The following is a 16,987-nucleotide window of genomic DNA, read 5'->3' as shown; positions in this document are numbered from 1 at the left end:
GAACTACGCATCAGATCAAAAAATATCATAGAACATAAAAAGTAGGAAACTTAATTCTCTACAAAATAGGTCTCTTAACATTTTGCCATAGCTCGCTTCGTTTCCGAGATATTTGCAGATTTATCTCATGGGAAGGGGCCTGACGGACATATTTCGAGATATTTCTTCTTCTTGTTGTTCTTCTTCTGCACAGCTAAGCTGGAAGTGGCATTTGCAGCTCGCAATAGTGCAGAGTTATCTCAAAGAAAGGGGCCACGGTGTTTCTGTATCTCTATTATGTTGGTGCGGCTTCGGAACTTTTAAATATCTTGATATATCTCGAGAACTACGCATCTGATCAAATAATATCATAGAACATAAAAAGTAGGAAACATAATTCTCTACAAAAAAGGTCTCTTAACATTTTGCCATAGCTCGCTTCGTTTCCGAGATATTTGCAGATTTATCTCAAGGGAAGGGGCCTGACGGACATATTTCGAGATATTTCTTCTTCTTGTTGTTCTTCTTCTGCACAGCTAAGCTGGAAGTGGCATTTGCAGCTCGCAATAGTGCAGAGTTATCTCAAAGAAAGGGGCCACGGTGTTTCTGTATCTCTATTATGTTGGTGCGGCTTCGGAACTTTTAAATATCTTGATATATCTCGAGAACTACGCATCTGATCAAAAAATATCATAGAACATAAAAAGTAGGAAACTTAATTCTCTACAAAAAAGGTCTCTTAACATTTTGCCATAGCTCGCTTCGTTTCCGAGATATTTGCAGATTTATCTCAAGGGAAGGGGCCTGACGGACATATTTCGAGATATTTCTTCTTCTTGTTGTTCTTCTTCTGCACAGCTAAACTGGAAGTGGCATTTCCAGCTCGCAATAGCGCAGAGTTATCTCAAAGAAAGGGGCCACGGTGTTTCTGTATCTCTATTATGTTGGTGCGGCTTCGGAACTTTTAAATATCTTGATATATCTCGAGAACTACGCATCTGATCAAAAAATATCATAGAACATAAAAAGTAGCAAACTTAATTCTCTACAAAAAAGGTCTCTTAACATTTTGCCATAGCTCGCTTCGTTTCCGAGGTATTTGCAGATTTATCTCAAGGGAAGGGGCCTGACGGACATATTTCGAGATATTTCTTCTTCTTGTTGTTCTTCTTCTGCACAGCTAAGCTGGACGTGGCATTTACAGCTCGCAATAGTGCAGAGTTATCTCAAAGGAAGGGGCCACGGTGTTTCTGTATCTCTAGTATGTTGGTGCGGCTTCGGAACTGTTAAATGTCTTCATATATCTCCAGAACTACGCATCAGATCAAAAAATATCATAGAACATAAAAAGTAGGAAACTTAATTCTCTACAAAATAGGTCTCTTAACATTTTGCCATAGCTCGCTTCGTTTCCGAGATATTTGCAGATTTATCTCAAGGGAAGGGGCCTGACGGACATATTTCGAGATATTTCTTCTTCTTGTTGTTCTTCTTCTGCACAGCTAAACTGGAAGTGGCATTTCCAGCTCGCAATAGCGCAGAGTTATCTCAAAGAAAGGGGCCACGGTGTTTCTGTATCTCTATTATGTTGGTGCGGCTTCGGAACTTTTAAATATCTTGATATATCTCGAGAACTACGCATCTGGTCAAAAAATATCATAGAACATAAAAAGTAGCAAACTTAATTCTCTACAAAAAAGGTCTCTTAACATTTTGCCATAGCTCGCTTCGTTTCCGAGGTATTTGCAGATTTATCTCAAGGGAAGGGGCCTGACGGACATATTTCGAGATATTTCTTCTTCTTGTTGTTCTTCTTCTGCACAGCTAAGCTGGAAGTGGCATTTCCAGCTCGCAATAGCGCAGAGTTATCTCAAAGAAAGGGGCCACGGTGTTTCTGTATCTCTATTATGTTGGTGCGGCTTCGGAACTTTTAAATATCTTGATATATCTCGAGAACTACGCATCTGATCAAAAAATATCATAGAACATAAAAAGTAGCAAACTTAATTCTCTACAAAAAAGGTCTCTTAACATTTTGCCATCGCTCGCTTCGTTGCCGAGATATTTGCAGATTTATCTCAAGGAAGGGGCCTGACGGACATATTTCGAGATATTTCTTCTTCTTGTTGTTCTTCTTCTGCACAGCTAAGCTGGAAGTGGCATTTGCAGCTCGCAATAGTGCAGAGTTATCTCAAAGAAAGGGGCCACGGTGTTTCTGTATCTCTATTATGTTGGTGCGGCTTCGGAACTTTTAAATATCTTGATATATCTCGAGAACTACGCATCTGATCAAAAAATATCATAGAACATAAAAACTAGGAAACTTAATTCTCTACAAAAAAGGTCTCTTAACATTTTGCCATAGCTCGCTTCGTTTCCGAGATATTTGCAGATTTATCTCAAGGGAAGGGGCCTGACGGACATATTTCGAGATATTTCTTCTTCGTGTTGTTCTTCTTCTGCACAGCTAAGCTGGAAGTGGCATTTACAGCTCGCAATAGTGCAGAGTTATCTCAAAGAAAGGAGCCACGGTGTTTCTGTATCTCTATTATGTTGGTGCGGCTTCGGAACTTTTAAATATCTAGATATATCTCGAGAACTACGCATCTGATCAAAAAATATCATAGAACATAAAAAGTAGGAAACATAATTCTCTACAAAAAAGGTCTCTTAACATTTTGCCATAGCTCGCTTCGTTTCCGAGATATTTGCAGATTTATCTCAAGGGAAGGGGCCTGACGGACATATTTCGAGATATTTCTTCTTCTTGTTGTTCTTCTTCTGCACAGCTAAGCTGGAAGTAGTATTTGCAGCTCGCAATAGTGCAGAGTTATCTCAAAGAAAGGGGCCACGGTGTTTCTGTATCTCTATTATGTTGGTGCGGCTTCGGAACTTTTAAATATCTTGATATATCTCGAGAACTATGCATCTGATCAAAAAATATCATAGAACATAAAAAGTAGGAAACATAATTCTCTACAAAAAAGGTCTCTTAACATTTTGCCATAGCTCGCTTCGTTTCCGAGATATTTGCAGATTTATCTCAAGGGAAGGGGCCTGACGGACATATTTCGAGATATCTCTTCTTCTTGTTGTTCTTCTTCTGCACAGCTAAACTGTAAGTGGCATTTCCAGCTCGCAATAGTGCAGAGTTATCTCAAAGAAAGGGGCCACGGTGTTTCTGTATCTATATTATGTTGGTGCGGCTTCGGAACTTTTAAATATCTTGATATATCTCGAGAACTACGCATCTGATCAAAAAATATCATAGAACATAAAAAGTAGCAAACTTAATTCTCTACAAAAAAGGTCTCTTAACATTTTGCCATAGCTCGCTTCGTTTCCGAGGTATTTGCAGATTTATCTCAAGGGAAGGGGCCTGACGGACATATTTCGAGATATTTCTTCTTCTTGTTGTTCTTCTTCTGCACAGCTGAGCTGGACGTGGCATTTACAGCTCGCAATAGTGCAGAGTTATCTCAAAGGAAGGGGCCACGGTGTTTCTGTATCTCTAGTATGTTGGTGCGGCTTCGGAACTGTTAAATATCTTCATATATCTCGAGAACTACGCATCAGATCAAAAAATATCATAGAACATAAAAAGTAGGAAACTTAATTCTCTACAAAATAGGTCTCTTAACATTTTGCCATAGCTCGCTTCGTTTCCGAGATATTTGCAGATTTATCTCAAGGGAAGGGGCCTGACGGACATATTTCGAGATATTTCTTCTTCTTGTTGTTCTTCTTCTGCACAGCTAAACTGGAAGTGGCATTTCCAGCTCGCAATAGCGCAGAGTTATCTCAAAGAAAGGGGCCACGGTGTTTCTGTATCTCTATTATGTTGGTGCGGCTTCGGAACTTTTAAATATCTTGATATATCTCGAGAACTACGCATCTGGTCAAAAAATATCATAGAACATAAAAAGTAGCAAACTTAATTCTCTACAAAAAAGGTCTCTTAACATTTTGCCATAGCTCGCTTCGTTTCCGAGGTATTTGCAGATTTATCTCAAGGGAAGGGGCCTGACGGACATATTTCGAGATATTTCTTCTTCTTGTTGTTCTTCTTCTGCACAGCTAAGCTGGAAGTGGCATTTCCAGCTCGCAATAGCGCAGAGTTATGTCAAAGAAAGGGGCCACGGTGTTTCTGTATCTCTATTATGTTGGTGCGGCTTCGGAACTTTTAAATATCTTGATATATCTCGAGAACTACGCATCTGATCAAAAAATATCATAGAACATAAAAAGTAGCAAACTTAATTCTCTACAAAAAAGGTCTCTTAACATTTTGCCATCGCTCGCTTCGTTGCCGAGATATTTGCAGATTTATCTCAAGGAAGGGGCCTGACGGACATATTTCGAGATATTTCTTCTTCTTGTTGTTCTTCTTCTGCACAGCTAAGCTGGAAGTGGCATTTGCAGCTCGCAATAGTGCAGAGTTATCTCAAAGAAAGGGGCCACGGTGTTTCTGTATCTCTATTATGTTGGTGCGGCTTCGGATCTTTTAAATATCTCGATATATCTCGAGAACTACGCATCTGATCAAAAAATATCATAGAACATAAAAAGTAGGAAACATAATTCTCTACAAAAAAGGTCTCTTAACATTTTGCCATAGCTCGCTTCGTTTCCGAGATATTTGCAGATACATCTCAAGGGAAGGGGCCTGACGGACATATTTCGAGATATTTCATCTTCTTGTTGTTCTTCTTCTGCACAGCTAAGCTGGAAGTGGCATTTGCAGCTCGCAATAGTGCAGAGTTATCTCAAAGAAAGGGCCCACGGTGTTTCTGTATCTCTATTATGTTAGTGCGGCTTCGGAACTTTTAAATATCTTGATATATCTCGAGAACTACGCATCTGATCAAAAAATATCATAGAACATAAAAAGTGGGAAACTTAATTCTCTACAAAAAAGGTCTCTTAACATTTTGCCATAGCTCGCTTCGTTTCCGAGATATTTGCAGATTTATCTCAAGGGAAGGGGCCTGACGGACATATTTCGAGATATTTCTTCTTCTTGTTGTTCTTCTTCTGCACAGCTAAACTGGAAGTGGCATTTCCAGCTCGCAATAGCGCAGAGTTATCTCAAAGAAAGGGGCCACGGTGTTTCTGTATCTCTATTATGTTGGTGCGGCTTCGGAACTTTTAAATATCTTGATATATCTCGAGAACTACGCATCTGATCAAAAAATATCATAGAACATAAAAAGTAGCAAACTTAATTCTCTACAAAAAAGGTCTCTTAACATTTTGCCATAGCTCGCTTCGTTTCCGAGATATTTGCCGATACATCTCAAGGGAAGGGGTCTGACGGACATATTTCGAGATATTTCTTCTTCTTGTTGTTCTTCTTCTGCACAGCTAAGCTCGAAGTGGCATTTGCAGCTCGCAATAGTGCAGAGTTATCTCAAAGAAAGGGGCCACGGTGTTTCTGTATCTCGATTATGTTGGTGCGGCTTCGGAACTTTTAAATATCTTGATATATCTCGAGAACTACGCATCTGATCAAAAAATATCATACAACATAAAAAGTAGGAAACATAATTCTCTACAAAAAAGGTCTCTTAACATTTTGCCATAGCTCGCTTCGTTTCCGAGATATTTGCAGATACATCTCAAGGGAAGGGGCCTGACGGACATATTTCGAGATATTTCATCTTCTTGTTGTTCTTCTTCTGCACAGCTAAGCTGGAAGTGGCATTTGCAGCTCGCAATAGTGCAGAGTTATCTCAAAGAAAGGGGCCACGGTGTTTCTGTATCTCTATTATGTTAGTGCGGCTTCGGAACTTTTAAATATCTTGATATATCTCGAGAACTACGCATCTGATCAAAAAATATCATAGAACATAAAAAGTGGGAAACTTAATTCTCTACAAAAAAGGTCTCTTAACATTTTGCCATAGCTCGCTTCGTTTCCGAGATATTTGCAGATTTATCTCAAGGGAAGGGGCCTGACGGACATATTTCGAGATATTTCTTCTTCTTGTTGTTCTTCTTCTGCACAGCTAAACTGGAAGTGGCATTTCCAGCTCGCAATAGCGCAGAGTTATCTCAAAGAAAGGGGCCACGGTGTTTCTGTATCTCTATTATGTTGGTGCGGCTTCGGAACTTTTAAATATCTTGATATATCTCGAGAACTACGCATCTGATCAAAAAATATCATAGAACATAAAAAGTAGCAAACTTAATTCTCTACAAAAAAGGTCTCTTAACATTTTGCCATAGCTCGCTTCGTTTCCGAGGTATTTGCAGATTTATCTCAAGGGAAGGGGCCTGACGGACATATTTCGAGATATTTCTTCTTCTTGTTGTTCTTCTTCTGCACAGCTAAGCTGGACGTGGCATTTACAGCTCGCAACAGTGCAGAGTTATCTCAAAGGAAGGGGCCACGGTGTTTCTGTATCTCTAGTATGTTGGTGCGGCTTCGGAACTGTTAAATATCTTCATATATCTCGAGAACTACGCATCAGATCAAAAAATATCATAGAACATAAAAAGTAGGAAACTTAATTCTCTACAAAAAAGGTCTCTTAACATTTTGCCATAGCTCGCATCGTTTCCGAGATATTTGCAGATTTATCTCAAGGGAAGGGGCCTGACGGACATATTTCGAGATATTTCTTCTTCTTGTTGTTCTTCTTTTGCACAGCTAAGCTGGAAGTGGCATTTGCAGCTCGCAATAGTGCAGAGTTATCTCAAAGAAAGGGGCCACGGTGTTTCTATATCTCTATTATGTTGGTGCGGCTTCGGATCTTTTAAATATCTCGATATATCTCGAAAACTACGCTTCTGATCAAAAAATATCATAGAACGTAAATTGTAGGAAACATAATTCTCTACAAAAAAGGTCTCTTAACATTTTGCCATAGCTCGCTTCGTTTCCGAGATATTTGCAGATACATCTCAAGGGAAGGGGCCTGACGGACATATTTCGAGATATTTCTTCTTCTTGTTGTTCTTCTTCTGCACAGCTAAGCTGGACGTGGCATTTACAGCTCGCAATAGTGCAGAGTTATCTCAAAGGAAGGGGCCACGGTGTTTCTGTATCTCTAGTATGTTGGTGCGGCTTCGGAACTGTTAAATATCTTCATATATCTCGAGAACTACGCATCAGATCAAAAAATATCATAGAACATAAAAAGTAGGAAACTTAATTCTCTACAAAATAGGTCTCTTAACATTTTGCCATAGCTCGCTTCGTTTCCGAGATATTTGCAGATTTATCTCAAGGGAAGGGGCCTGACGGACATATTTCGAGATATTTCTTCTTCTTGTTGTTCTTCTTCTGCACAGCTAAGCTGGACGTGGCATTTACAGCTCGCAATAGTGCAGAGTTATCTCAAAGGAAGGGGGCACGGTGTTTCTGTATCTCTAGTATGTTGGTGCGGCTTCGGAACTGTTAAATATCTTCATATATCTCGAGAACTACGCATCAGATCAAAAAATATCATAGAACATAAAAAGTAGGAAACTTAATTCTCTACAAAATAGGTCTCTTAACATTTTGCCATAGCTCGCTTCGTTTCCGAGATATTTGCAGATTTATCTCAAGGGAAGGGGCCTGACGGACATATTTCGAGATATTTCTTCTTCTTGTTGTTCTTCTTCTGCACAGCTAAGCTGGAAGTAGTATTTGCAGCTCGCAATAGTGCAGAGTTATCTCAAAGAAAGGGGCCACGGTGTTTCTGTATCTCTATTATGTTGGTGCGGCTTCGGAACTTTTAAATATCTTGATATATCTCGAGAACTATGCATCGATCAAAAAATATCATAGAACATAAAAAGTAGGAAACATAATTCTGTACAAAAAAGGTCTCTTAACATTTTGCCATAGCTCGCATCGTTTCCGAGATATTTGCAGATTTATCTCAAGGGAAGGGGCCTGACGGACATATTTCGAGATATTTCTTCTTCTTGTTGTTCTTCTTCTGCACAGCTAAGCTGGAAGTGGCATTTGCAGCTCGCAATAGTGCAGAGTTATCTCAAAGAAAGGGGCCACGGTGTTTCTGTATCTCTATTATGTTGGTGCGGCTTCGGATCTTTTAAATATCTCGATATATCTCGAGAACTACGCATCTGATCAAAAAATATCATAGAACATAAAAAGTAGGAAACATAATTCTCTACAAAAAAGGTCTCTTAACATTTTGCCATAGCTCGCTTCGTTTCCGAGATATTTGCAGATACATCTCAAGGGAAGGGGCCTGACGGACATATTTCGAGATATTTCATCTTCTTGTTGTTCTTCTTCTGCACAGCTAAGCTGGAAGTGGCATTTGCAGCTCGCAATAGTGCAGAGTTATCTCAAAGAAAGGGCCCACGGTGTTTCTGTATCTCTATTATGTTAGTGCGGCTTCGGAACTTTTAAATATCCTGATATATCTCGAGAACTACGCATCTGATCAAAAAATATCATAGAACATAAAAAGTGGGAAACTTAATTCTCTACAAAAAAGGTCTCTTAACATTTTGCCATAGCTCGCTTCGTTTCCGAGATATTTGCAGATTTATCTCAAGGGAAGGGGCCTGACGGACATATTTCGAGATATTTCTTCTTCTTGTTGTTCTTCTTCTGCACAGCTAAACTGGAAGTGGCATTTCCAGCTCGCAATAGCGCAGAGTTATCTCAAAGAAAGGGGCCACGGTGTTTCTGTATCTCTATTATGTTGGTGCGGCTTCGGAACTTTTAAATATCTTGATATATCTCGAGAACTACGCATCTGATCAAAAAATATCATAGAACATAAAAAGTAGCAAACTTAATTCTCTACAAAAAAGGTCTCTTAACATTTTGCCATAGCTCGCTTCGTTTCCGAGATATTTGCCGATACATCTCAAGGGAAGGGGTCTGACGGACATATTTCGAGATATTTCTTCTTCTTGTTGTTCTTCTTCTGCACAGCTAAGCTCGAAGTGGCATTTGCAGCTCGCAATAGTGCAGAGTTATCTCAAAGAAAGGGGCCACGGTGTTTCTGTATCTCGATTATGTTGGTGCGGCTTCGGAACTTTTAAATATCTTGATATATCTCGAGAACTACGCATCTGATCAAAAAATATCATACAACATAAAAAGTAGGAAACATAATTCTCTACAAAAAAGGTCTCTTAACATTTTGCCATAGCTCGCTTCGTTTCCGAGATATTTGCAGATACATCTCAAGGGAAGGGGCCTGACGGACATATTTCGAGATATTTCATCTTCTTGTTGTTCTTCTTCTGCACAGCTAAGCTGGAAGTGGCATTTGCAGCTCGCAATAGTGCAGAGTTATCTCAAAGAAAGGGGCCACGGTGTTTCTGTATCTCTATTATGTTGGTGCGGCTTCGGAACGTTTAAATATCTTGATATATCTCGAGAACTACGCATCTGATCAAAAAATATCATAGAACGTAAAAAGTAGCAAACTTAATTCTGTACAAAAAAGGTCTCTTAACATTTTGCCATAGCTCGCTTCGTTTCCGAGGTATTTGCAGATTTATCTCAAGGGAAGAGGCCTGACGGACATATTTCGAGATATTTCTTCTTCTTGTTGTTCTTCTTCTGCACAGCTAAGCTGGACGTGGCATTTACAGCTCGCAATAGTGCAGAGTTATCTCAAAGGAAGGGGCCACGGTGTTTCTGTATCTCTAGTATGTTGGTGCGGCTTCGGAACTGTTAAATATCTTCATATATCTCGAGAACTACGCATCTGATCAACAAATATCATAGAAGATAAAAAGTAGGAAACTTAATTCTCTACAAAAAAGGTCTCTTAACATTTTGCCATAGCTCGCTTCGTTTCCGAGATATTTGCAGATTTATCTCAAGGGAAGGGGCCTGACGGACATATTTCGAGATATTTCTTCTTCTTGTTGTTCTTCTTCTGCACAGCTAAACTGGAAGTGGCATTTCCAGCTCGCAATAGTGCAGAGTTATCTCAAAGAAAGGGGCCACGGTGTTTCTGTATCTCTATTATGTTGGTGCGGCTTCGGAACTTTTAAATATCTTGATATATCTCGAGAACTACGCATCTGATCAACAAATATCATAGAACATAAAAAGTAGGAAACCTAATTCTGTACAAAAAAGGTCTCTTAACATTTTGCCATAGCTCGCATCGTTTCCGAGATATTTGCAGATTTATCTCAAGGGAAGGGGCCTGACGGACATATTTCGAGATATTTCTTCTTCTTGTTGTTCTTCTTTTGCACAGCTAAGCTGGAGGTGGCATTTGCAGCTCGCAATAGTGCAGAGTTATCTCAAAGAAAGGGGCCACGGTGTTTCTGTATCTCTATTATGTTAGTGCGGGTTCGGAACTTTTAAATATCTTGATATATCTCGAGAACTACGCATCTGATCAAAAAATATCATAGAACATAAAAAGTGGGAAACTTAATTCTCTACAAAAAAGGTCTCTTAACATTTTGCCATAGCTCGCTTCGTTTCCGAGATATTTGCAGATTTATCTCAAGGGAAGGGGCCTGACGGACATATTTCGAGATATTTCTTCTTCTTGTTGTTCTTCTTCTGCACAGCTAAACTGGAAGTGGCATTTCCAGCTCGCAATAGCGCAGAGTTATCTCAAAGAAAGGGGCCACGGTGTTTCTGTATCTCTATTATGTTGGTGCGGCTTCGGAACTTTTAAATATCTTGATATATCTCGAGAACTACGCATCTGATCAAAAAATATCATAGAACATAAAAAGTAGCAAACTTAATTCTCTACAAAAAAGGTCTCTTAACATTTTGCCATAGCTCGCTTCGTTTCCGAGGTATTTGCAGATTTATCTTAAGGGAAGGGGCCTGACGGACATATTTCGAGATATTTCTTCTTCTTGTTGTTCTTCTTCTGCACAGCTAAGCTGGAAGTGGCATTTGCAGCTCGCAATAGTGCAGAGTTATCTCAAAGAAAGGGGCCACGGTGTTTCTATATCTCTATTATGTTGGTGCGGCTTCGGATCTTTTAAATATCTCGATATATCTCGAAAACTACGCTTCTGATCAAAAAATATCATAGAACGTAAATTGTAGGAAACATAATTCTCTACAAAAAAGGTCTCTTAACATTTTGCCATAGCTCGCTTCGTTTCCGAGATATTTGCAGATACATCTCAAGGGAAGGGGCCTGACGGACATATTTCGAGATATTTCATCTTCTTGTTGTTCTTCTTCTGCACAGCTAAGCTGGAGGTGGCATTTGCAGCTCGCAATAGTGCAGAGTTATCTCAAAGAAAGGGGCCACGGTGTTTCTGTATCTCTATTATGTTAGTGCGGCTTCGGAACTTTTAAATATCTTGATATATCTCGAGAACTACGGATCTGATCAAAAAATATCATAGAACATAAAAAGTGGGAAACTTAATTCTCTACAAAAAAGGTCTCTTAACATTTTGCCATAGCTCGCTTCGTTTCCGAGATATTTGCAGATTTATCTCAAGGGAAGGGGCCTGACGGACATATTTCGAGATATTTCTTCTTCTTGTTGTTCTTCTTCTGCACAGCTAAACTGGAAGTGGCATTTCCAGCTCGCAATAGCGCAGAGTTATCTCAAAGAAAGGGGCCACGGTGTTTCTGTATCTCTATTATGTTGGTGCGGCTTCGGAACTTTTAAATATCTTGATATATCTCGAGAACTACGCATCTGATCAAAAAATATCATAGAACATAAAAAGTAGCAAACTTAATTCTCTACAAAAAAGGTCTCTTAACATTTTGCCATAGCTCGCTTCGTTTCCGAGGTATTTGCAGATTTATCTTAAGGGAAGGGGCCTGACGGACATATTTCGAGATATTTCTTCTTCTTGTTGTTCTTCTTCTGCACAGCTAAGCTGGACGTGGCATTTACAGCTCGCAATAGTGCAGAGTTATCTCAAAGGAAGGGGCCACGGTGTTGCTGTATCTCTAGTATGTTGGTGCGGCTTCGGAACTGTTAAATATCTTCATATATCTCGAGAACTACGCATCAGATCAAAAAATATCATAGAACATAAAAAGTAGGAAACTTAATTCTCTACAAAATAGGTCTCTTAACATTTTGCCATAGCTCGCTTCGTTTCCGAGATATTTGCAGATTTATCTCAAGGGAAGGGGCCTGACGGACATATTTCGAGATATTTCTTCTTCTTGTTGTTCTTCTTCTGCACAGCTAAGCTGGAAGTAGTATTTGCAGCTCGCAATAGTGCAGAGTTATCTCAAAGAAAGGGGCCACGGTTTTTCTGTATCTCTATTATGTTGGTGCGGCTTCGGAACTTTTAAATATCTTGATATATCTCGAGAACTATGCATCGATCAAAAAATATCATACAACATAAAAAGTGGGAAACATAATTCTCTACAAAAAAGGTCTCTTAACATTTTGCCATAGCTCGCTTCGTTTCCGAGATATTTGCAGATTTATCTCAAGGGAAGGGGCCTGACGGACATATTTCGAGATATTTCTTCTTCTTGTTGTTCTTCTTCTGCACAGCTAAACTGGAAGTGGCATTTCCAGCTCACAATAGCGCAGAGTTATCTCAAAGAAAGGGGCCACGGTGTTTCTGTATCTCTATTATGTTGGTGCGGCTTCGGAACTTTTAAATATCTTGATATATCTCGAGAACTACGCATCTGATCGAAAAATATCATAGAACATAAAAAGTAGCAAACTTAATTCTCTACAAAAAAGGTCTCTTAACATTTTGCCATAGCTCGCTTCGTTTCCGAGATATTTGCAGATTTATCTCAAGGGAAGGGGCCTGACGGACATATTTCGAGATATTTCTTCTTCTTGTTGTTCTTCTTCTGCACAGCTAAGCTGGAAGTGGCATTTGCAGCTCGCACTAGTGCAGAGTTATCTCAAAGAAAGGGGCCACGGTGTTTCTGTATCTCGATTATGTTGGTGCGGCTTCGGAACTTTTAAATATCTTGATATATCTCGAGAACTACGCATCTGATCGAAAAATATCATAGAACATAAAAAGTAGGAAACTTAATTCTCTACAATAAAGGTCTCATAACATTTTGATATAGCTCGCTTCGTTTCCGAGATATTTGCAGATTTATCTCAAGGGAAGGGGCCTGACGGACATATTTCGAGATATTTCTTCTTCTTGTTGTTCTTCTTCTGCACAGCTAAGCTGGAAGTGGCATTTGCAGCTCGCACTAGTGCAGAGTTATCTCAAAGAAAGGGGGCACGGTGTTTCTGTATCTCTATTATGTTGGTGCGGCTTCGGATCTTTTAAATATCTCGATATATCTCGAAAACTACGCTTCTGATCAAAAAATATCATAGAACATAAATTCTAGGAAACATAATTCTCTACAAAAAAGGTCTCTTAACATTTTGCCATAGCTCGTTTCGTTTCCGAGATATTTGCAGATATATCTCAAGGGAAGGGGCCTGACGGACATATTTCGAGATATTTCTTCTTCTTGTTGTTCTTCTTCTCCACAGCTAAACTGGAAGTGGCATTTCCAGCTCGCAATAGCGCAGAGTTATCTCAAAGAAAGGGGCCACGGTGTTTCTGTATCTCTAGTATGTTGGTGCGGCTTCGGAACTGTTAAATATCTTCATATATCTCGAGAACTACGCATCAGATCAAAAAATATCATAGAACATAAAAAGTAGGAAACTTAATTCTCTACAAAATAGGTCTCTTAACATTTTGCCATAGCTCGCTTCGTTTCCGAGATATTTGCAGATTTATCTCAAGGGAAGGGGCCTGACGGACATATTTCGAGATATTTCTTCTTCTTGTTGTTCTTCTTCTGCACAGCTAAGCTGGAAGTGGCATTTGCAGCTCGCACTAGTGCAGAGTTATCTCAAAGAAAGGGGCCACGGTGTTTCTGTATCTCTATTATGTTGGTGCGGCTTCGGATCTTTTAAATATCTCGATATATCTCGAAAACTACGCTTCTGATCAAAAAATATCATAGAACATAAATTGTAGGAAACATAATTCTCTACAAAAAAGGTCTCTTAACATTTTGCCATAGCTCGTTTCGTTTCCGAGATATTTGCAGATATATCTCAAGGGAAGGGGCCTGACGGACATATTTCGAGATATTTCTTCTTCTTGTTGTTCTTCTTCTCCACAGCTAAACTGGAAGTGGCATTTCCAGCTCGCAATAGCGCAGAGTTATCTCAAAGAAAGGGGCCACGGTGTTTCTGTATCTCTATTATGTTGGTGCGGCTTCGGAACTTTTAAATATCTTGATATATCTCGAGAACTACGCATCTGATCAAAAAATATCATAGAACATAAAAAGTAGCAAACTTAATTCTCTACAAAAAAGGTCTCTTAACATTTTGCCATAGCTCGCTTCGTTTTCGAGGTATTTGCAGATTTATCTCAAGGGAAGGGGCCTGACGGACATATTTCGAGATATTTCTTCTTCTTGTTGTTCTTCTTCTGCACAGCTAAGCTGGACGTGGCATTTACAGCTCGCAATAGTGCAGAGTTATCTCAAAGGAAGGGGCCACGGTGTTTCTGTATCTCTAGTATGTTGGTGCGGCTTCGGAACTGTTAAATATCTTCATATATCTCGAGAACTACGCATCAGATCAAAAAATATCATAGAACATAAAAAGTAGGAAACTTAATTCTCTACAAAATAGGTCTCTTAACATTTTGCCATAGCTCGCTTCGTTTCCGAGATATTTGCAGATTTATCTCAAGGGAAGGGGCCTGACGGACATATTTCGAGATATTTCTTCTTCTTGTTGTTCTTCTTCTGCACAGCTAAGCTGGAAGTGGCATTTGCAGCTCGCAATAGTGCAGAGTTATCTCAAAGAAAGGGGCCACGGTGTTTCTGTATCTCTATTATGTTGGTGCGGCTTCGGAACTTTTAAATATCTTGATATATCTCGAGAACTACGCATCTGATCGAAAAATATCATAGAACATAAATTGTAGGAAGCATAATTCTCTACAAAAAAGGTCTCTTAACATTTTGCCATAGCTCGTTTCGTTTCCGAGATATTTGCAGATATATCTCAAGGGAAGGGGCCTGACGGACATATTTCGAGATATTTCTTCTTCTTGTTGTTCTTCTTCTGCACAGCTAAACTGGAAGTGGCATTTCCAGCTCGCAATAGCGCAGAGTTATCTCAAAGAAAGGGGCCACGGTGTTTCTGTATCTCTATTATGTTGGTGCGGCTTCGGAACTTTTAAATATCTTGATATATCTCGAGAACTACGCATCTGATCAAAAAATATCATAGAACATAAAAAGTAGCAAACTTAATTCTCTACAAAAAAGGTCTCTTAACATTTTGCCATAGCTCGCTTCGTTTCCGAGGTATTTGCAGATTTATCTCAAGGGAAGGGGCCTGACGGACATATTTCGAGATATTTCTTCTTCTTGTTGTTCTTCTTCTGCACAGCTAAGCTGGGCGTGGCATTTACAGCTCGCAATAGTGCAGAGTTATCTCAAAGGAAGGGGCCACGGTGTTTCTGTATCTCTAGTATGTTGGTGCGGCTTCGGAACTGTTAAATATCTTCATATATCTCGAGAACTACGCATCAGATCAAAAAATATCATAGAACATAAAAAGTAGGAAACTTAATTCTCTACAAAATAGGTCTCTTAACATTTTGCCATAGCTCGCTTCGTTTCCGAGATATTTGCAGATTTATCTCAAGGGAAGGGGCCTGACGGACATATTTCGAGATATTTCTTCTTCTTGTTGTTCTTCTTCTGCACAGCTAAGCTGGAAGTGGCATTTGCAGCTCGCAATAGTGCAGAGTTATCTCAAAGAAAGGGGCCACGGTGTTTCTGTATCTCTATTATGTTGGTGCGGCTTCGGAACTTTTAAATATCTTGATATATCTCGAGAACTACGCATCTGATCAAATAATATCATAGAACATAAAAAGTAGGAAACTTAATTCTCTACAAATAAGGTCTCTTAACATTTTGCCATAGCTCGCTTCGTTGCCGAGATATTTGCAGATTTATCTCAAGGAAGGGGCCTGACGGACATATTTCGAGATATTTCTTCTTCTTGTTGTTCTTCTTCTGCACAGCTAAGCTGGAAGTGGCATTTGCAGCTCGCAATAGTGCAGAGTTATCTCAAAGAAAGGGGCCACGGTGTTTCTGTATCTCTATTATGTTGGTGCGGCTCCGGATCTTTTAAATATCTCGATATATCTCGAAAACTACGCTTCTGATCAAAAAATATCATAGAACGTAAATTGTAGGAAACATAATTCTCTACAAAAAAGGTCTCTTAACATTTTGCCATAGCTCGCTTCGTTTCCGAGGTATTTGCAGATTTATCTCAAGGGAAGGGGCCTGACGGACATATTTCGAGATATTTCTTCTTCTTGTTGTTCTTCTTCTGCACAGCTAAGCTGGACGTGGCATTTACAGCTCGCAATAGTGCAGAGTTATCTCAAAGGAAGGGGCCACGGTGTTTCTGTATCTCGATTATGTTGGTGCGGCTTCGGAACTTTTAAATATCTTGATATATCTCGAGAACTACGCATCTGATCGAAAAATATCATAGAACATAAAAAGTAGGAAACTTAATTCTCTACAAAAAAGGTCTCATAACATTTTGCCATAGCTCGCTTCGTTTCCGAGATATTTGCAGATTTATCTCAAGGGAAGGGGCCTGACGGACATATTTCGAGATATTTCTTCTTCTTGTTGTTCTTCTTCTGCACAGCTAAGCTGGAAGTGGCATTTGCAGCTCGCACTAGTGCAGAGTTATCTCAAAGAAAGGGGCCACGGTGTTTCTGTATCTCGATTATGTTGGTGCGGCTTCGGAACTTTTAAATATCTTGATATATCTCGAGAACTACGCATCTGATCGAAAAATATCATAGAACATAAAAAGTAGCAAACTTAATTCTCTACAAAAAAGGTCTCTTAACATTTTGCCATAGCTCGCTTCGTTTCCGAGGTATTTGCAGATTTATCTCAAGGGAAGGGGCCTGACGGGCATATTTCGATATATTTCTTCTTCTTGTTGTTCTTCTTCTGCACAGCTAAGCTGGGCGTGGCATTTACAGCTCGCAATAGTGCAGAGTTATCTCAAAGGAA

This window comes from Osmia lignaria, unplaced genomic scaffold, assembly GCF_051020975.1.
Source record: "Osmia lignaria lignaria isolate PbOS001 unplaced genomic scaffold, iyOsmLign1 scaffold0002, whole genome shotgun sequence".
NCBI classification, from domain to species: Eukaryota; Metazoa; Arthropoda; class Insecta; order Hymenoptera; family Megachilidae; genus Osmia; species Osmia lignaria.
The sequence above is the reverse complement of the archived record's forward strand: the minus strand, read 5'-3'. Positions refer to the sequence as shown.